Below are 22,853 nucleotides of genomic sequence, written 5' to 3'. Positions count from 1 at the left end.
AAAATCAATTTGCATGGCAATTTCATAATATTTTATTACTTCATATCCTTTTATCTCATTTTCTTCGAGAGTTTACTGAATTTGTGTGTCTCTGTTGGTAGTATTCGGGAAATGTCGAGCTCTTCCTGGAAATCATGGAAAATATCCAAAGAGCTCCAAAATATGTCGTTACATTTGACGCCTCGAGGGAAATTTTCACACAATATACAATAGAGTGGTTGATATAAATGGTTGAAATTTAATAAAATTGAATTTTTTAAAATTGTATTGAAGGCTTTTCCTTTGAAATTCATTGAAAATAAAAATATTGTGGACGTACTTTTTTATTGGAACCAGGTGGAACATACAGATTTCTAAAGATTTATGTGCTGCTGAGATCTCGAGTATATTTTCATTATTCTTTTCAATTCATAAAAAGTTCACATGAAAGCTGCGAAACAAAAATTTTCCTGAATTATACGTGCATTTTATACATTCATTTTAATTAGTAAAGGGCATGTCAGCATTATTAGTGTGAACCGGGATTGTGTGAGAAAATTGGGTCTAAAAATGTATACCGAAACGCCTACATGCATTGCAATTTAATGTATGTAGGTAATGTTAATAAAAAAGCTACAAAATGTTTGTCCTAAAGTGTTTTATTCAACATGTTCATTTGTACCGGAGATGAATTATGAGTATTACGAACAATTAACTGAAAATTGTGCTATCTTGTGTGTTAAAGTACGTACCTACCACAGATATTCAATACATTGTTGTTTTAGGATATATAATACAACAATATACACTTAATTCAACCATTTCGCTCCATATTCACTCATGTAAATTATTATACATACAACTCCCAGGGTATCAGTGTATTTGATTTGAATTAATGGTCAAACAGGGAAAATTAATTGTATATAAACTGGGCGGAGCGGGAAAACAAATGGGGGAGATTAACAAGTAAATTGAAAAGAATATCTGTTGGATTTCCAACAAATTTCAATTTGCGTTTGTGAAAATTGCGTAAAATTGCGATTTTCTCAAATATCAGGAAATTGAAATCATTCACATGAAAATATTTTCTTATATCACAAAAAATATAAATTAGAGTTACATAAATATACTGCGTATATACATCCAATAAATTGCAGAAATTGAAATACTTTCCCCTAGGACTGGAAATTTTCACTCACAAATTCTTTTATTTGCTCTTTTCTTTGTCGCTTATTTCGGGGTTTTAAAGAGCTCTCACAGGTATAGATGGTAAGATAAAATATTTAATTACCACCCTTAGGCGAGTTGCTTAATTTCTTTTTAATTTTTAACAATCTGTAGTCCTTCTTTTTTTACGTTCCCGTCCCGTCTATTGTATTATACCAACAATTTCAATTTAAAAGGAAAAATCCAGTTCATGTTTTTTTCTATAGAAATATGCTGCATGAATTGTAGTTTAGGTAAAGTTGTTCATTTGGAAATCTTTTGCTACCAGCGGAAAACTAAAAGAATGGAAAAAGCTCATTTTTCACTGGAAATAAAATAATTGTCATGGTATTTTTCTGCAACACTTCGCAACGTTACTCTCAAAAGCAATTACTTTTCATAATATCACTGAAATTGCTCATGAAAGTGAATTTCAGTACTGTACTTGAGTGATTAATAGTTAATTTAATGCACCTGGAAGCGTTTCACTTCATGTTTAACTCTGAAAAGATTTCATTTAATAACAAAGCAGTGGCAAAATGTTTTGAATAGTAGTTCCGGGCTAGGACTCTGCCTGAGGAAAAAGCGCTGTATTAAAATTTTATAAAGATGAATAACCATAACAAATATTTTTCTTTCCTTTGTACTAAGAGTACCTATATACTACATGTACTTTAAATAGGAACTATAGAGTAGTTTAATTCTATTTTAAAGATATTAAAATATGTATGATGTGTATACATGAATTTTGGGGTTTTATGTACTGTTCAGTACATACAATAAAAGTTTAGTAAGGTGTACTTCATTTAATACTTGAATAAATGTGATTGTATCATATTGTTTCAATTGTACATATATTTTCATAATTAAAAATTCAAAAATCTTTACTACTTTAAAGTTAACTTTTTAGAAATGTAACAGAAAAACTGAACATTGCAAATTGTTTAACGTGTGAGTTTTATATGTATTCGTTGACAAAACATTGTAAGAGTGCACTTAAATTTCCATTTTCTGCAATTTTGCTTCAATTCTGTTCATATAGTATACTATTTGAACAATGTAGGTACAGACTAACTCATAAAAGAAGTTTCCTGACAAAAGCTCCTATTACAAAACTTTTAGCTTTTGAAATACACATTTATTAGCATTTTACAATTATACATTTTATAGTAGCTCATTAATTGTGCCATCACTGTTTCTATTCTCTTTTCTGTGGAAGAATATAATAATTTTATTTCTGTGGTTTGTTATGACGGCCACAAATTCTTGGAAAAATACGTTGTTCGTCCTCTCTATTTATGTATTATTCCAACATTATGCTTTTGCCAATTTTAATTCCCTGAAAGCTCTCCTTGAGGCAACAATATCATTCCATTTTGTTAATATTCTATTCATAAAGGATATTATTTGAACAAGACAAAAAGTAGGTACTCCAAAACAAGATATAGAAAAATCTTTGACATAAATTCCAAAATACTGCTTGTACCCTGTAAAATGTCGCTCAGTGACATATACATATAAAAAATTCCAAAAGATGAATATGTGCGACATAAAAATAAATTTTAAATAAACTTTAACTTTTTACACTTGTCAGCATTTTCCTTTAGAAACAGTTATACTTCTTTCATAATTTATCGTGTCGCAAGAATTAAAATGGAATCTATTGTGGAAATGAATAATTCAATTGGGAAAAAATCTCACTCTTGCGATACACATAAAAATATACGTGAATTGAAAGTTGATCACTTTTGCAAGTGCTACTGCAGAAATTCTACATAACATCCAGCTTCCAGCTTTATGAATTTTTCAGTGGAAAGGGGACATACAAAATAGTGTAGCGCGAAAAATTGTGAAAAATTTACATGATGGCTTTTTTCATGGGTATGGAAATGTATTTATTTGCAATCTTTTACATGCATATTTTGCACTAAGAGACTTTTGCAGAGCTTTCAATAGAGGTTTTTATATCATGTTAGTTTTTCATTAGATTATATACGGATTTTTTATAGTGTACAATAACAGATTAAAATCGATCGGAAAAGATTTGGAAAATTCAACCAGGTGCAATTTCAGTAAACATGAAAATTTAAATTGTCTTAAGTTATAAATTTAGTAAAACATATCATAGTAAATTATATATACCTATACTTGCAAATTCGATTATGCTATGATGAAACAATTAAATAGCTTATACTGAATGCACTTAATTGGCTTAGATTGCTCGGAGCTTTCATTGCATAAAAGCTTCAAAGACTTGCGAATAGTCACATTAGAGAAAATGTGAGCGTAAAAGGCGGTACAACACAGTAACTCTTAGGTGTCTTTAGAAGTTACAAAAAGTAGCGATGTTATTAAATATAACAAGTAAAATGTCCTTTTGATCTTCTCCTTTTGCTCTCTTTCTAATTAGGGGCAATCATTAATGAAGTACAGAGTGGGTAGAATTTAGCGCTTCTTGATTGAAGTTCATCTACTCTTTGAAAAGTTTAGAGACCTACAAAAAAGCATCGTAAGATGTCTGCTTCGTCTTTTTTTTCTTCTTGTAGGTATGTACGCCTCGCATAAATTGGTATGGTACAAAATTAATAAAATAATTATAAAAGAATACACTGCGATTATGACTGTACCGGGATGTTGCGATTTTCGGAAGAAAAGCCTAATATGTTATATGCCTGTGTACATGTAGAATGTATGTGTTTATGAGCATTTTGTTCCAAACCCTTAAGTATATCCTTGCTGCGAGAAAGAAGCTCAATTAGCCGAGAAGTGATTATGGCCTATATGCATCCAACATAGCGAGACACGATGGAGGAGAAATTCTTATACACGAGGCGTTGCTATGATTGAAAAATCAATTACTTGCCTGTCACTTTCAGGTATCGATTGCTCGCGTCTTATTTATGGGGTCATTTTCCCTTTCGAATCGTTTCCAAGACATTCCACTTGGCCACAGAGAGCCCGATTGAAAATGGTCCTCAGCTCAGCAACACCATTCCTTTTACCCATTTCACCCTGCCTCTAATTAAACTTGACATCTTCCACAATACACGTTGCCACCGAGGGTGTATTCACTAATTACACCCTTAAAAATTAATCATGAAAACAAGATAGACAAACAGCAAGGTTTTTTTATATCTAAATTCACATCCCGGCTTTTCAAGGATCATCTCTTTTTCTGTAAATTCCTCCAATTTTCATTTTAATCCCAGAATTTTCTATGCGGAATACTATGTCAAATATATTCAGCTAAGATTAACTCATTTCGCTTATTTGCTCCTGGAGCTCGTGGAATTGTTTAATTTTCTGAATATTATTTTTCCTTTTTAATTTTTAATTTAAATTCATGATTGGATAGTTAAAAAAAAATAGCAATTAAAAAATTCTTGCATTCTATAATTAGGTATTTCACATAAAATTAAAAAAAAATTGTAAATTCTTTGATCTTTTATTGTGTATTATGAAGGTATGTTTTAACGTATAAATTAGGTATTTTTATTTGCTACATTCAAAAACATTAAAAGCTGAAGGTTTTTTCTAACAATAATTGCATAAGCTTTAATTTAAGGATTAAATTAATCAAATATAGGGAAAGAAAAAGCAAAGGTTATATGTTCCAGGCGTAGTAAGATAGCATACTTTGTAGAATTTATATAACGGCTTTTTTATTAAAATTGTCAACTCATTCATTAATTCATACTCTCTATAAAATGAAGGGTTTCCAAGGAAAAAGTGTATTTTTCTAGAAAATTATTTCTCATAAATGAAAATAGATTATGTAACAAAATACGTGAGAAATTTTTTTTCTAAAATATAAATTTACAAAATACATATGCTGTTTATTTATAAAAGCATTGATGTACTTTTTATAAATATCATTTGATAAATTCAGCATGTAACAGAAGCAACTTTGAAGTTATATGTATCACATACTTACATTATGCATGGGAGGAATTTATTGAGAAATACTTTTTCACGATTCTATGCAATTTGGTTTACAAATCCAAAGATTATATTTTATTCCACACCGAAGGATATTCTCGCTTTGGAGAGGGATTGGAAAATGGGGTACTGCATCTGCTCTGCACTGCATTTGCATACAACGATGGTGAATGATTGAGGGATAAGCAATATTCAATAAAGGAGCGCATCCGTCTTCTCAAATACTCAAACTCGCTCATCTCCTGCACTAAAAATTTGTTCAATCTTTCGTATTTCACATTCATTTTAAGTATTCTATAGTTGTCCATTCCCGTCTTATTTCTCACATCTTTCACAAAACTTTCAATATAATTCGAAAAATATTGGATCATGATTCGACCTAAAGAGTAGTCAATAAATAAAAATGATTCTTCGGTAGCTTATGGATTGTGATGTAAAGTTCTTATATTTTATTGCCGTATCAAAAGGAGATGAAAGAGGTGAAACAGATTTTTGATATTCTTCACGAGTACTTTGGTATATAAGGAATTCATGAGTAATATCAAAATTTACATGCAAATTTGTTTTACGGATATTCAACATTTGTTGAGAAAAGGAGAACCACAAGTGGAGAATTCATTGGATACCCCATAAGCTCTGGAGACAGCTCGTTCCCAGGATTCACACGTATGGAAATTATATTGAGTTTCCGACCTTAAATATGATGAAGTTCTTTCACCGTGAAAGCCCTCAGGGCGATGGCGTATGGAGCACAATGATAATATCGACAACCCATTTCCGGATCTACGACCATTGTTGTACATGTACATATGGGGGTGCGAAAGGTGCGCAGGCTGGATCATGGCTTACGAGTGAGATTATTCAATTTCGTCAAAATACAATTTCTGAGGGGTTGGAATAACACACAGCATCACTGACATCTCGTTATCGTTCAAGAATACCATCAAGTGGATGCGTATCCCACAGTTTATAGAGCGTCAAAATGGGCAAAACACTCTATTAGAAATTAATTTTAAATTCTATCACAACGCGCCTTTACAAGAGCTTTAGGCACAAGTGCCTCAACTACCACTTTTAAAAACATTTTTTAATCTCCCTCGGGTTTTTTGTTCATGCAATTTTAATATATTCCAAACCGTAGTACTTGTATGGGTTGAATCATTGTGAATTTAACGAGAATGTAGAATGCTGCCAAGGAAAAAAATTGCATAAAGCTTTTGTAAAAAATAAACAATTATAAATAGGTTAATTGGAAGGATAGAAGAATCATTTTATTTTTTGTCCGTTTTAGAAGCAATACCTACATATTTAGACTAAGGCTGGAAAAATTGATATTTACAAAACAAGTCCTTAAATCCTTACATAAAATATCGATTTCAAAAGTAGACAAATCATTTTCAGATTCATTATATAAATGGTAGGTACTTATCAACATTGCTTTTGCCAATTTGGTGAGCCTAATTTGCATTAAACAACAGAATTAATTCACCCACAGATGTGTTTCTTACCACGCATGTAGTGCTTATATAAATCCTACCTCAAGAAGCTTATATTCACATTGCCTACATACGTTTGAATTGAACAGATAAGCAAATTATCATGGTGGGTTCTTCAAAATACAACAATGTGCCCTTATCGAGATGTACGTGGGGTATACAATTTAGGTTGACACCATGACTGAGGGACCTTAAAACCCTAGAAACACCCAATCATCGTATTTTTCCATATTTTACGAGATTTTTGACATTAAGGAATGCCAAAGCCGAAATTTGCCGCAAAAAGTCAAACCTTTTAAATGCCCATTTGTTGTATTTTATTAGAGTACTTTGTATAAGGAGATATTTGGTATACAGCATATAGTGAATGTTTATCGTAAAGTGGGATTCACTTGAAAATATAGACAATTTGCACGTTTCGATAAAATGGTAAAGCCGACACTGGATATTTATTTATGGTAGCATGTACGAAAAATACATAGAGCCAATGCAAATGGAGGAGCTTTAGAAAGAAACAAAAGTAAAAGCTTGTGAAGCTTTTAGGCTAAGAGGCTTACATATCATTATTGGCTATGTTTGGTATACCTTCCCATTGCTGTGTTTACATATTTGCTAAAACTATTGATTATAGATATCTGTATATGAATGCCACAAGTATCATCTTACGTATACTTTATATGTATGCACAAATATTATGATCAACACGTTTGGTGTGAAGAAAGCCTATATAATTTCATATTATATTATTCTTTGGGCTAAAGAATAATATTTGTATTGAGTTTAAGCAACTGGAAAATTTGAGTGTCTAGGAGTTGTACTAAAATTTAATATAGAGAAATTAAGCTTTTTAAGTAACTTTATGTGTAGTTGGTAGTTTGTATAATTTATTTATTTGTTGAAATAAAAATTTGTAATAGTGCAATTTTATAGATGGAATTAAATTTTCAATCTGCAGCTTCTGTAATTAAATTTTAAACTAGACATGTATAATAAAACATGAATGGAATTAAAATATTTTCGAATCATTTAAAAAATGTGTTTATTTTTTAATTAAATTATTAATCATGATTTTATCGTATAACATTTATTAGTGGAGGATTTTTGCAATTTTGTGGTGTATTATGTAACAATTTCCTCCATTAAATTGTGGTCAATAGACTTGTATGGGTAATATGGGAACTTGCTATAGTAGAATGATAGATTTTATTTTTAAACCTTGATTACTTGTATAAATTTGATTTAGTACTTAAAGCAATCCTAAAGTTTTCAAGTTAATTTGTGTATTAATACAAATACAAAAATTTCTATATTTCTTTTATTTTTTTTTTTAATTTACAATCATGTTATTAGATTTTTTGACAATTTTTTTTTTACCAAAAGATTTTACTCTTTAGTGGAAAGAAGAATTCAAACGTGACATTCTCACTGGGGCACAAGCGCGTGAAAGCATGAATATTTCATCAACTCTATTCCCTATGGGATGACTCATGAGGTATCCTTTTTACACAAAAATCTAATTCAGGAAAAATGGATCAATCTTTTCTATGGAAGCACAATTTGCGTAGGTACGAGATTTAATGTATCTTCTCAATTGTTATGTATTATTTACATCGGTAAAGTGAATTCATATTGAGTTAAGTATATTTGTACATGATATTATTTAGTTGACTATTTTAATAACTTTTATTAGAAGAAGTATGAACCTTTCAAAGTTACATACTGGAAATAAATTCTTTTAGTAGTAAAAGACATTTGATCACATCAAAGATTTTATTCATAGTGCAGAGAAATATCTCTGAATTAAAAGCCATATTTTCTTCATTTTCCTAATGGTGGTTTATTTGATGTGGAAAGGATGTTCATTGAGACCCTTCTCTTTCATGAAATATTTCATTAAGGATATTACTTGTGTATTTTTTTTTTCAAGGAAAAACTTTAAACCTTACCTACCATTGCACTGAATAATATTAATTAATAGATGTATTAAGAGAAGTTTTTTTTGTTTCTTCTTAAATAAAAAAAAAAGGTATCCTCTTTTTTGGTAATTTCTATGAGTTAAGTGTCGGGTAGGTCAAATTGTTGAGTGCGAAATGCGTAACAAAAAGTAAATCATTTGTAATGGAAAGGCTCAACTGTGGTAATTGCAGAAAGTTGTGATACACAAGAGCAATACATTACAATTTTAATGGAACCTAAGAAATCTGTTGGGGTATTTTGTTGAAAAATCATAAATTCGTGTTAAAAAGTTTAGGAAAAAAAGGAGAGAATTTTCTGTTAGGAAAACACCCTCTACAAACATTTCAATGTCACTTTTTAAATGTGCGCTAGTAAATTTCATATTAAGTTTAAATGGAATTTTTATGTTTTCACCTCTTAGGCTCATATAATATATTGTCTCCACGCATATGTAGAGAATGAAAGCGACATCATCCCTGTGTCATGTAGAAAAGGTACAGGGTACTTTCCTTCGTATCGCATAATTGAATGTTTTGAGCCAAACATGTTTTCTCCACAGCATACAAATTCAAGGACTTTGTGATTTTGAGATTGAACCAAAAATGTTGTTCATTTCTACTGTGATGGACACAATAAATCATATTAAAAATTTACGAGAAACTGAATAGTTTACACGCAGTTTTCGTGCTTCTGTTGCTTCTTTATTTGCTTCTGATAATAAATTACAAGTCAGGTGTTGTGTACAAATTTCTTTAGGCTATTTTCCAGTTTTTTCAATGGGTGCTCTCATTCAGTGGAAAATAATTCAGCAAATTCAACCATCCATGTGGGGTGTATATGCGTGAAAAATTGTATATATTACATGGAAGGTAGATTTTATACACAAGAAATATGTATACAGAATTACAGAATGATAAATGAAATTTTGTAAATAAATTATTTGGGTAGAATTGCTTCTTGCTGTTTCCATCGTCCCCATTTTTCCTACCAATATTGTAAAATTTTTGTATTATATTGCTTAAGGAGCAACATTTACGCAAGGAAAGGCACCTTAAAGATCATATTATGGAAATGAATGGGAGAGCACATGAAGTGAGGCTGTCACTTGGAAAATTCTCTAGACTTTTCCATGGAATTATCAATTCATGCAGCGAAGAGTATCATAAACGTCCTGTGTATAAAAGGATAACTTCAAGGGATCGCATTTCTCCTTTTTCTTCTCCCATGGCTTCCTTTTTTTTTAGTCTCTCATGCAAAAAAAAACAGAGGAAACTTTTTAGTTTTCTGACAGATAAAAGTGTTGAGTGCAAGTACGTGATTAGTTTCCTTGAACAGTTTAGAGGACTTTATCTCGAGGATTTCAACCTTTCAAGTTACTTTTTAAGTTGACATTGTTGGTGTAGAAAAAGCTCCCGCGGTGATGTATTATATAAATATTGTGAGATTTTTAATAATTTATTGTCCATTTACGGTGTAGCAAACTATTCTGATTTTAAGTGCAAGGATATGTCAGAAACTTCGGGAAAATGTTCAAAAATCTTAAGATCATTTTTTCTTCAGGGTGGAAACGACGTAAGTTTTGAAAATTATTTTAATAGGTTAATCAATCCCCGTTGATCTATCTTCGGTGATGGATATTAATTTTAGTTATATTAGTTAATTTAGTATTTTTGCAAATTAAAAGAAAATCATATCAATTTTATATATTCTTAACCGGTACATTCAGCCTCAAGTTATCGATTTTGGTATTCAGAAAAGCAATCCCCAAACATGAGAGACAACAATTTGTATGATAAGCTCCTGTTCTGGGGATCACCGTCGCTTAATACAAGAGATGATTTATAGAGTCGTATATCGACACTCTCTCGCATTTTCATTTAATCCCCATACAAGCCTTCCAATAGTGTCCTCCTATCACATAAACTTCCACTAGGGGGTGTACATAAATAGAAAGTGCTACCCCCTGGGGGAATAAATTATGCTGTAATCTGTAATGTTTTGTGTATGTTCATGCGACAAAGAAAAAAGACCTTGCGTTTACCTCGAGATTTCATTCATTGAAAAATTCACCGACATCTTGGGAGGAGGATGTGTGTGTTTTGGTGAAGAAAAGGAGTGGCCAGGAAGTGAATATTTTATTCTTGGTGGTTTCGTGCGTACGGGATTTTATACTGAGAATTCAATTTCCTGCCCTTTCGTTTTGTCCCAAGAGAGGTGGAAGTGCTTTAGCATATTTATGCGAACCACGTTGTGTAAACTGTAAACACGAAAATCTATAGGAACGTTCCTTCTTTCCTAACAAAATCTCATCTCCTTTTGCAAAAGTTCATCATTTCTCAAGGTGAAGTCAAGCTTAAAAAAGCTCTACATTGTGTCCAAAAACTGTATAACTCTTCGATATTTTATGCTGAGCTTTCCAGTTTATTTTCAAAAGTGAGAGAAAAGACATTCAATCACACAACTCACCTGTGTATATTTTCTTTCTTAAGGCAATTTTGTGCAGAACATTCTTCTGGGGTAAAAAATGGAAGGTTAGATGAAATCCCACCGCCACAATGTACATATTTCTTTTTTTGGAGATGTTTATGATCTTGTTGACTCAATAAATATCATTCAAATTTAATTTTGTTTTTCTTTTATCAACTGATTTTCTTTACAATATTTCCCCTTAGAATTTCAGAAATATTGTGTAGTGTAGCATCGTGGGGATTGTCATGCTATATATTCATTGTCTTGAAGAAATATACTTCTGTAGAATTGCAAAAGTATTACCATTTCGGGAAGTAGCACAATAGTTTGTGTAGAATCATGTGAAAAAGTTTGGATATTTTCATTATACACAACTTTTGGTTGAAATGTTGAGAATATTCAGAAGATTATGTGAGGATTTGCTATGAACCGATATAGAGTTGAATAAGATTTGGCTTGAAATTTATAAAGTTTTTATCTGCTGGTTGTAATAGAAGAAGAAAATGTTTTTTCCATACAAAAGTTTATCAATTTTGGGATAAAAATTCATTCAATGGTTTTTTGATAATATACCTCATCAAATTAAGTGAAACGTGGTAATATAAGTGTCTTTTGGATACATACATGCAGCTTTTCAAATTTTACAAAAAAAAGGTATAGTCGGTAAAGTCAATCAAGTGCTGCATTCGCTCTGAAAAGCTTCATATAGTCGAATACCAAATATAAGCTCCTTAAATACACACATTACATACATTCGAGAGTTTGCCACTTGGTCCACAAACTTTATAGCTCAACCACAAAACACAGTATAATTTACCAACATTCAACAGGACTTAACAATAAGAGGAAGTAATGACCTATACATTTTACAGTGACCAACACATTTGCTATACTTTGGATGAAAATTGAGCAAAAAGCAGAAGGAAAATTATTTTTAATCTTTGCGTTAAATATTTATGAGAAATACAAACACTTAATACAGGTAGAGTAACTTGATTATGTTGATTATATACTGTAGTCCTCACATATAACTGTGGTTTGTGTGTTATGATAAAACTAACAATAAACAGTGTTCTTTAAACGGATTTATTTAATTCTAAAAAAAATAAATAATTTGATAATATTATAGCTTACTATAATTAGGTATATACATATATTTAGTATGAATTAAAATAGGCATTATTCTTTACTAAGATAGTTATAAAATTTATTCTTTGTACTCAACATAAATAATAAACTATAACGTAGGTAATGCCAGGTTAAAAACCATTTATGCAAATAAATTCATTCTATTTTATAATAGCTTATTAAAGCTCTCTTGTCTCCACGTTATTCTATATTTGCATAATAATAGTTTGTGCAGCACAAAGAGTGATAAACACATTTTATTCTATTTTCTATTAAATAAAAGAATTTTCTTAGCACATTTTTCATATTTTTTTTTAATTGGTTTATTATTTAAAATTTTTGTATTTATAATATTACCAGAAAAAAAAGAGATGTTATTGAGCATAACAAGTCATAAAATGGATTATGCAAACAAGGGATTTTTTAAAATGAATTTCACATCCTGAAACCGTCAATTCACAGTAATTGATTCAACTTGATTAGTTGTGATGATCCTTGAGGTGATCATTTTACGTTTGAAATTATTTGATGCAAGTTGTAGTATGAAATATGAACAATATTTGAATGTTGACAAGCCCGCAATTCACATCTGTACCTATATGTGTTTATGTATACATAGCTTTGATTGAATGTTTGCATTCAAAATGAAAAGTATCAAATTCAACGAGAGAATAAATCCCCATGGAGGTTTTTGTCCCTGGGTGTATTATTTTATTCCATTGTTTACCAATCTAATATTGCTGAAGTATCTTTGTACATTGAGTAATAAAAAAATTGAAATAAAATGAAAAGAATTTTCGATGAAATGTAAAACACTCGTGGGAATATTCTGCTTTTTTTGTACCAAGCTTCGTTTCTCTGGGATGAAATTCAATTTGCTTCCTTGTTGACTTTTCACCAATTGTTATGCAAATTTGTTCACTACGAGATCAATTAAATGCTTTTAATGCAATTTTCCACGACACTGGCATCCTTCAGATGCATCTTTTGAGAACAAGAATTCTATTTCTATGAGGGATAATTTGATTTTCAATCAATGACACAAAATTGGTAACATTTTCATTTTGTTTCACCTTGCACCCATTCCATCGCTTTAATTACGCAATGTAGGGATCTTTTGAATTTGCATTTCTCTGAAAGATTCACTTGCATTTAAATTAATTAATTAAGTTCTTGTTGGCTAGAGGAGTAATAGACAGCAACAGTTCCATATACATAATTTCTTCTCTTATTAAGAAAATTGAATTCCTTTGAGAGCAAAATTATAATTTATTTAATATTGATTCTAATTAGGAGGGATTTGGTATCTTTTAAATTTTATTTCAAAGTCTGTTGATACTCATATCAAGTGGGTGATAGATAACCTCTGGAGTGCAGAATCAAACAATTTTATTGAATATTTTTCTTTTAAGGTTTTTATAATTATAAACTTTATTTTTATCGAAATACAACGAGGATATGATCCATTTGTCCATAAAGGATATGAATAAAAATGTTTTTTTTCTAGGATTAGATATTTTCCACGATTTATGGATCAAATTTCAAGGCACAATATTTTGCAACATTTCGCATTAGGCGTGAATATTAGGGGGAAATTACTGCTCTTAGAAATTAAATAGACGATATCTTACTCCAGAGTTGGACCAAAAGGAGTGCGAATTACATCAAAGTTGTAAGTCCCATTAGGAAGTAAATTATTTAAATTGCTAGAATATGGTGTGATTCTGCTGGGAGGTGTCTTAATTGAATTGCAAGTTTCATTTAACTTCTTTCACAGTTGAGAAAGCTCCACCAATTTGCATTGAAAATTAGCCACTAGAATGAGATGCGATGGCATGTTAGGTGCTGTGAAATTGATTTCACATTCCCTACAAAACGAAATGTTTTGATGTGTAATTGGGTAAGTTATGATAAACTCTCTGTGGGGTGGGTGAGGAAAGGTTCTATATACCGTCAACCGAGAGTGCTTCTGGTTGAAAATCAATCACAGAGAGTTTAACTCAATTTCCATATCAATGGGAAGTGAGTGGAAGTGTGCAAAAACTAACAATGAGATTTAATAGTGGGTAGAAAATTTATTGGAAATTAGTGAGTTGGATACAACTGCCGTGGCGTATGAGGAATGGGGTGGGAAGTAACGCATTTGCCTATTCATAAAATTATAATTTATGATAGTACCTCGTCAAGTACCTCTTGAAAATTCATTTGGATTCCCATAGCTGCAGATGACAGCAAGAAAGTTGTTTGACACCACCACGCACCACAATGTACACTTTCGATGGGAAGATGTTTAATTTGAAATTCCTCCCAAGAGTTTTTGTTGCCTTTTCACGATCCACTTCGCTTCATTCATTGCATTAATGAACTGTACAGTAGCATATATCACAATAACTCGGAATATTAAGTGCTCCTCCTATCAGGCATGTCCGAGAGGACGGTATAACTGAATTATCGGTAGTGTATGTGAAGGAGGTAGCACACACCAGGAGGCCACAGGACACTGGAGATGTCCTATGCGGTACTGGAGGACACCAGCGCGGGCAAAATGTACATAATGTATAGGAGAAAGTACCGCAACCACACCTAATTTCCTTACGTTCTCACCATGTCATCACTCTTGAGAATCTTACACGATAGGATGGTGCTTTGCAATTGGGAATCATAAATGTTGACGACACCTTCTAGCACTGTTGGATTTTTATGGTTTGTCCCACCTCATTCACAACTTCTTTACGTGCCTCCACCCTTGCGGGGGTGACACCGTCATTTGTAAACGTCCACACTCAGTTTGGTGTTGATCTGATGATGCTCTCACCACTGGACCATGTTGGAATAATTTGCCGCTATGTAGCACACAAAATGAGGCAAAAAGTGACAAATCACCAAGTCATTTGTCATTTACACTCAATAAATTAAAAGTGGTATGCAGAAAATCTCTTTGACACATTATTCTGTCTCTACGAAGTGGTTAGTGGCCAAAAAGGTAGCTTGCTGAAATACGTAAGTTCGGCGCACAGAAGCCACAGAAGAAAGCTTCCGTTCGGCACAACCAAATTCAACAAGGTTCCGTTAAATACTGACGTTGGAATCTGTTCGAGTGTATTCAAACCAAAGGTACAGCTTTCACGCTACATGCTATACTTTCCCCAATAGCTATAGCATAGCCAGTGAAAATCAAGACGCATTTGTGCGCAACCGCCAGCCAGTGAGCTTGCTGAGGAGTGAGCTTTTGCGGTGCCCCATTCCACAGTACTCGAAAGCCCCAACTTTATACACTATTCAACGAGGATTTACTGTTTAGATACGATTCATTGTATGCAGGGTGCACTTTTTTGTACTCCTCAGCACCCACCATTTGGCCACTTGGTCTCGGCATGCCCCAAAACACCCCCATCCCAAACATACACCACCCCTCCTATTATCATACGAATTTAATAGAATAATTTCCTGTCACACCAAACTTTCCTTCCCTTTCTACAGTGAAAATAAAATCCCAGCATAGAGATTGCCCTATGGCATGATTGATAGCCACACTACATACTTGAGTAAGCAGATGCATGTGGAGAGGGTGGTTTGGTATTCAACAAGTTATACATTTAGCGTGTGCTTCCCATTGTGGGACTTGGATATAAAATTGCATTAAGATATGAGTGTCACTAAACTGCACAGCGCTATGGCAATCTTCCAGAGTGGATTTTGTCATACTCCTAGAAATATCATGAATTTACATTTACTCCGAAATATATTTTTATGGGTCCTATTCTGGTGAATATTTTACAGATTTTTTTTTCGTTGCTATTATTGGCGAATTGTGCTTCTCAATTTTCAAATAAGATAAGATCTACATTTCTACTTTCTCTGTACAATAATTGGACTGTAATTGTGGAAACTTTCCATTTAGTTTTATATTTTTCTTTCAATATTTTATTTGGATTATTTTATAACTAGTTATTTCAATTTTAATTTTAAAAAAATCCAATTGTTTCCCGAAATGAAATTTTAAAATGATTTCAAATTAAAATGAAATTTTATGTTAAATTTGTAATCCAAAATGATAAAGATAAGATATGATAAAACTTTGAAATTTTATAGAACTATTCCCAACGGCAAATTGGAATTCTTTAGAATTGAAATTTGATTGTTATCAATAATAATTTAAAGCAGATAAAACTTTTCACGAAATCAAAAGCAAAGTAAATAGAGACTTAATTAAAATGGTTACCGTAAAGTTACCATTTTGACCAACATAAGAATATTGCTTTTGTGGGGTGTAGAAAAGTTTCTAAATAAATGAAAACTTTTCGCAAAATCCAATCGACCCAAACTGACTTCAAGTATTCGCTTGTAAATGTTTTAAGCACGCAACAAGCTATATACTTTTACATCCAGTGTGAGCTTGTAAGCACAAAAAGAAAGAGAAAAAAAAGTATCCACCAAGCAATGAGATTACACGCATATACAACTCACTGAACCTTTGAGAAAGTTTCCTATATTATTTAAAAACCCTCTTGTGAGTAATTTTGCGGAAATAAAAGATTATCGAGTGGAACGTGTAATGGAAAAAATCTCAGAGGTGTTGCCAAGTGAAAGTCGAGCATGATTTTACAATCCCTATAAATTCATACGCTTCTAGGGAATGGGAAATGTTGTGTCTGATACTTCTGTGGAGTGGAAAAAAATCTTAAGAATTTTTGTCTTGGGATTCGGATTGAGACAGAGCAGAAATGAGATTTTTTGACCAATCACGGATAATTTTTCTGAAAATTTTATGAATCTTTCTGCATAGTTGAATAAATTGTGCAAATACGTACCTTTTTTCAAATGTTTTAATTTAAAAGGACGAAGGATAAAAAAATCTTTAAAGAAAGCAACCAGAAAAACTGCAGAGATATAACGTTCGATATGTTCTATATTAAATTCCACATTTTCTTCTGAAGTATATGCTCATAAATATTAATTTAGAAAATTATTTCATAGAAAGGGGTTTATGTACCTACACAAATTATTTATTAATAGAAATCCTAAAATGAGATAAATCACAGAAAATTTATTCTCCATTCCAAAAAATAGGAAAAGCCAAGAACCAAAAGTTAAAGTATATATTAGTTTTGTAATAAATTTTCTTCAGTAATTACGTCTTACTGACAAATTGTTTAATAACAAATATTGATTTTTCTTTTGATAATAATTTTAGGGGAAGATAATATACTTATATTGAGCATTGTATATGGAACTTCCTATTTATATTTAAAAATAAAAATGTAACCTTCCTGCGGCAATGTTCGAAAATGTGCTTGTGAGATTGGAAATGATTTTTATCGGTTGCAATAAATGGGGAAAGATAAATCATAAATACATACATCATTCAATCAGAAATTTATATAGAGGAGAATAATGCCAAGAATTTATCGTGACATGAAGAATAAAGATGAAATGAAACCATTACTTTAGTTTATTTTGCATTTGAAATATGTATACCAATCTGTTAGGGTACATATCGACCTATAAAATGTATGTTGCATGATTTTGCGATATTATTTATGGTGAAAGAAAAATATTCTCTCTATTGTTAATTTTATGCATGAAAGGGATATATTTGCTATGATGAAAGAAAAAAATTATGTGTCATTTGGGATTTGTGACATTATATATTTATTTTGTATTTCTCCCTGACAATAATTTATTGGCCCGTTCATTGATTTTGTTCAATTTTTGTTCATGATTTTATCAGGATGTACTCCATTAATCAAAACGGATTTCACTTTCATCCTCAGCTCATTAGTCATATTAAGAAGCTATGAATAATTAAAAAATTATATTCTGTGAGTGACTGTATCATTTTTTTCATCGACCAATTAATTCTGAAATAATAGTTGACTTACAAAAAAAAAAACAATATCAGTTGGTGCACTTATGAATGCAACAATTTATAATTCATTTCTATTGTCCTTGCAATGTGGAGTCCAACTACGTTTTTGCAGTTTTTCCCTTTTGTAAAATTTTGCTCTTAAATTTTAGTCACGAATTGGAAATATCGCGGTAACAGTTGGGAAAAATTTGTCATTTTTCATAGTTAGTTACAACGAGTTGGGCCAAAGTGTCCTGTTGCATATAACTCATATGTGTACGGTAAGAGATTTTTACATAAACTTTTTAGCTGTGTTTCTTTCAGACACAGCTTTTGTGTACCGAGCAAAATCGAAAGTCGTCAGATCGGGCTCAAACTTGGGATGAGCACGAATTAGGGCCCCCACATTCCAAAAAACGTATGCGCCAAAAAAAAAATTTTCCGGCCGGCCGGCCGTCCGTCCGGAGTTCAGAGCTAATTTGCAAGAGAACGGTGATAGATAGAGACTTGCGGTAAGCGGCAAAGTTTAAATATCGATCGCAACACATCCGATTATGACGTCAAATTTTACTCCCCACCCCTCCGTCCGCCATTTTGAATAACCTCAAAATTTTGTTTTCGCTATATCTCAGCCCCTGTAAGAGCTAAAAATCTGAAATTTTTATATGTTATAGGGGACATCAATACCTTTCCAACGATACCTCATTTTCAAAAATCGGCCAAGCCGTTTAGTCAATATGGCCGCCACAATTTTTCATCGAAAATCGACCATAACTCGAAAACGGCTTGACCGATTTTGATCAACCCGGGCTCAAATGAAAGCTCTCAACAAACCCTACAACTCTCTAGAACATTCGAAGTTTCAAAAGTGACCGCTAGGGGACCAAAAATCAAAAACAAAATTTTCGATGAGTTTTCGATGAATATCTCGAAAACGACGACATAAATTTTTTTCATTTTTTGATATGTTGTAGCTGACCATATTATCTAGCTTCATGCCAAAAATGAAGAAAATCTATGGATCCGTTCTCGAGATATAGCCTTCCAAAGTTGGCATGTCATATCTCGAGTTCTACAAGTCCGATCTTGATCAACTCAAGCGCAAATGAAAGGTTTCGAGAAACCCTACAAATGTCTAGAACATTGCAACTTCGTAAAATGTCCGCAAGAGGCGCTAAAATCGAAAACAACGTTTTCGAAAATTTCGAACTCGAATTTTTCGAAAATGGCGACATAATTTTTTTTCATTTTTCGATATGTTATAGCTGACTTCAAGACCTTTCAAACAAAAAAAAATTTATGAAAATCTATGGATCCGTTCTCGAGATATGGCCTTTCAAACATTTCATAGGGGATGACTTTTCGACTTTTCCCGACTTTGCGCGTATTTAAATTAATTTGCGTTCTAGTTTGCTCTCACAAAATTGGTACACTGAAAGAAACACAGCTCCCGTAAGCTTGGTCAGCTTACCAGTACATTTTATAGTGCGTATTACGACAAAAGTTTTAAATGAAATGATTTTTTTTAGTATACATATGCATGATACGTATGTTCAATATCTTGTTTGGTACGATTATACTTAGGAATCTTTAATGCAATATATTTTACTTATTTTAATTTAAATAAAATTTGGATAACCATAATTTCGAAAAAAAAGACTTGAAAATAGACTTGGCAAATAGAAATATTTATAATTTTATTCTCTGAACTCAAATTTAATTTAAAATTGAAAGTTTTAGCTTTAAGTTTATTATTAGATTAATCTGATAAAAGGCTGATATTTTTATCGGGTGGAGAAGCGTCATGAATATGAGAAAGCATTCAATAGAAGTCGGAGAAGAATATAATTTTCCTCTAGGGAAATAAAAACTCAGTTCAATTTCTTCCATACGTGACTAACTATATAAAAGCCCTGAATGCATTATAAAAGTTACACATAGCCACATAGCAGTGACGATATAGAAGGTTGCTTGTCGCAGCACACGCTTCTCAGTTGTTTGTGATAAAGTTTTGCGTTGTGCTTAATCCCACGAGAGTTCCTAAAAGTATATCTAAGTTAGCAATTTTAGTGTACCTACCTAGATAAATTATTTTGATGGAGATCTACTCCGTTAGCGTAGATATTTACAAAGCAATCTGCAAAATCAAAAGCTTCCCTAAAAGATTCTGACGGTGGGACCTAATTGGAGAAATGATGGCTTTTAACGAGGAGACTTGTTAACATTTTTAAATATAAACAGATTCAAATTCACTTTTCACATTTTTCAGAATTTCACACAAAGTGGTGACTTTTACCAAACAGGTGCAACCAAAACACAAATAGAAAAGATACTTTTCCAACTTTCAACTTTACAGCAAAACTAATGCTCGACAAGTGAAGAAGTTTATCTATAATTCGAATAGCTTTGTAAATCTTACTTCAAATATACGTATGATATTCTTAAATTTTATGTAAGCAAGATTTTTTTATTCAATTTATACAAGAATGTTCTTTGACATTTATTCTTAGAAATTATAGTATGATATGCGATAGATAATTTGGAGCATATGAAAAAAAAGCTAAAAATGTTTATTATTTCTTGTTCATTGGTCAGAATCATTAATGGTGATCTTCCACATAAATTTTAAGTATTTTCACATGGACTAAAGCGAGATTTTAATATCCCATAAAAATGTTTTTATTTAATGCACAGAAAAGTATTTGCTTTCATACATTCAGGAGTTGAGACAGATGTTTTTTTTTTTCGTTTAGAAAGTCAAACTAGTAAAAAATAAAAGATTCATGAGAGCATTGTTTTATTCGTGTTACTTGTAATAATATTAAAAATGATGAATGAGAAAACACAATTTAATAAAAAAATGTGTTAATAATTATTGTTTTTCGAAATTCCACACTGACTGTTAGGTATTATGTGAACGGTAAGGATATATAAGTAGAATGGATAAAAGAGAAGAATGATGGGATTCTCTTCTTTTATGTATAACTTTTCTGCAAAATGAATTTAATAAAATGGGAGACGATTTTAAAAAGACATTTGACTGTGGTGCCAGCGAAACAAGAACCCTCCGTGGAACGATTAATCTTAATTTCACACAGTAATTGAATTCCTTCATACCTAAAGGAGCATGATATATCTCTTTGAATTAATTTAGAAGACAAGTATTTTTCCTATTTTGCCATACTTTTTGGAATTTCTTGCTTCTAAAAGGCAGTGAATTTCTTATAAATTAAAGTAGATTTGTTGAAAGCAAAGATTTCAATTATTTTTCTGGAGAGTTCTTGCAAATTAATGTGAAATGTTGCTCTTTATTTCTTATGTCTTACGCACGTGTAATTCTAAATTGGTTTATTGAATGACAAATTGAAATTTAATCATTTAGAAAATGGGAATTGATTCACGGACAAAAGCGTTAGGGACAGACGTGTCTATTTCCACTGTCTCGCAATATTATGAAATAATAATGAGACAAATTTTTCCATCTACATAGGTATTCTTTTTTGAAAAAAAAGCTTAATCAACTTCGTATAATAAAATATTAAATAAATTGCTTTAATACTCTTCCTTTTTTTGCTTTATGATGATTATACAGAGAGACATAAAATATTGAAATATATCCACGTTTTTTATCCAAACTCAGTTTTACACATATCTCCATGTGTTAATGATTATGAATCATAAATTTATTTTCAATCAATAGGCGGCATTTTACAGAAAATAAAACGAGTTGGTACGAAAAATGGGAAAAATCCCGGAAAATAATTTTAAAACTTTTTTGCCTAAGATTCAACAAAGAACTCATACTGCCTAAAGCTATTAAAATTTAATTAACTCTTTGCTACGATTTTTTTACTGCTCAGCTCATACACTTCCAATATCAAACAGAACTCTCTGAAAATTTCAGTTAGTCATTTTAGGCTGTCGGTGAAGAACATTCAGTGTTCAAAAATGAAGTATTTAATACCCATTATTTTATTTGTTGCAATAATTAATGTGAGTATAAGCAGGCATTTAAGTGAATATTTTAGACCAAAATGAGATAAGTGTTGATTATGTGGTGTTATTTTTTTCTCTTTAAACAGATTATATTTTGCTTTGATCCTCCAATTGTTCCTTCCGACGTAAGTTGATCAACTACTTATCATGCTATTAATAAGAATTAAAGTCATATTTTTTTTCTCTGTAGCTTCCATCAGCTTGTTGTAGTTATCCAAATTTTCAGAACCTTCGACTTCTTCAATGGTGTCGAAGTAAATATCAGAAAAATGGAATGACTAAATATTCCGAAGGGGTTAGTTGAACATTTTTTTTTAATATAATCATAACAACATATTAATTCTTTTTTAAATATATATTTCAAGTGTGCAAATGAATGTTTCTTCAATACATCAAAAATTTGGCAAAAAGAACAACCCATCAGGCAATCAGTTATGACAGCTTTCACAAAGTTCACTCCGAATCAATGGAGAAAATTGATGGTGTGGTCCATTAATTATTGTTTATCGAAATACCAATCATTACCACCAATCAAAGTAAATCCATTATTACGAATGCTGCCTATTGGAAATCCTGATTGCAACGAAGGTCCCTATATGATGGTCCAATGCATTGCAGAACAGCTTTTGCGTTACTGTCCAGCTCAGAACTTTCGAGCTAGTAAGTAGAGATATTAATTGCTTGATAACTAATAATTTAAGTTATTTACTCTTATTTTCCTTTTTTTCTCTTCAAATATTTTTAGCACCTCAATGTCGACAGAAACGTCAAGAAATGAATAGTATTTCGTCATAAGAACACTGCTTGTTAGAACAATAAAGAATGTAACAGAAATA

At 31.5% G+C, this 22,853-nt stretch overlaps 1 protein-coding gene across 9 annotated transcripts in view; it reads right to left on the bottom strand.

Moving 5' to 3' along the window:
- The window catches only part of LOC129797580 (tyramine receptor 1), a 63,649-nt gene extending 48,398 nt beyond the window's left edge, over positions 1-15,251 (bottom strand). For 6 of the 9 annotated variants that reach the window (XM_055840319.1, XM_055840324.1, XM_055840323.1 and 3 more), the window contains exon 1: positions 14,352-15,227. The gene's annotated coding sequence lies outside the window, so the exon portion shown is untranslated. Of the gene's footprint in view, positions 1-14,351 lie in introns of all 9 variants that reach the window. The other 3 variants (XM_055840316.1, XM_055840314.1, XM_055840315.1) reach the window with 3 other exon arrangements.
- Positions 15,252-22,853: the final 7,602 nt, after the last annotated feature.

Source organism: Lutzomyia longipalpis, chromosome 1 (assembly GCF_024334085.1).
Source record: "Lutzomyia longipalpis isolate SR_M1_2022 chromosome 1, ASM2433408v1".
Lineage (NCBI taxonomy): Eukaryota > Metazoa > Arthropoda > Insecta > Diptera > Psychodidae > Lutzomyia > Lutzomyia longipalpis.
The sequence above is the reverse complement of the archived record's forward strand: the minus strand, read 5'-3'. Positions and strand labels throughout refer to the sequence as shown.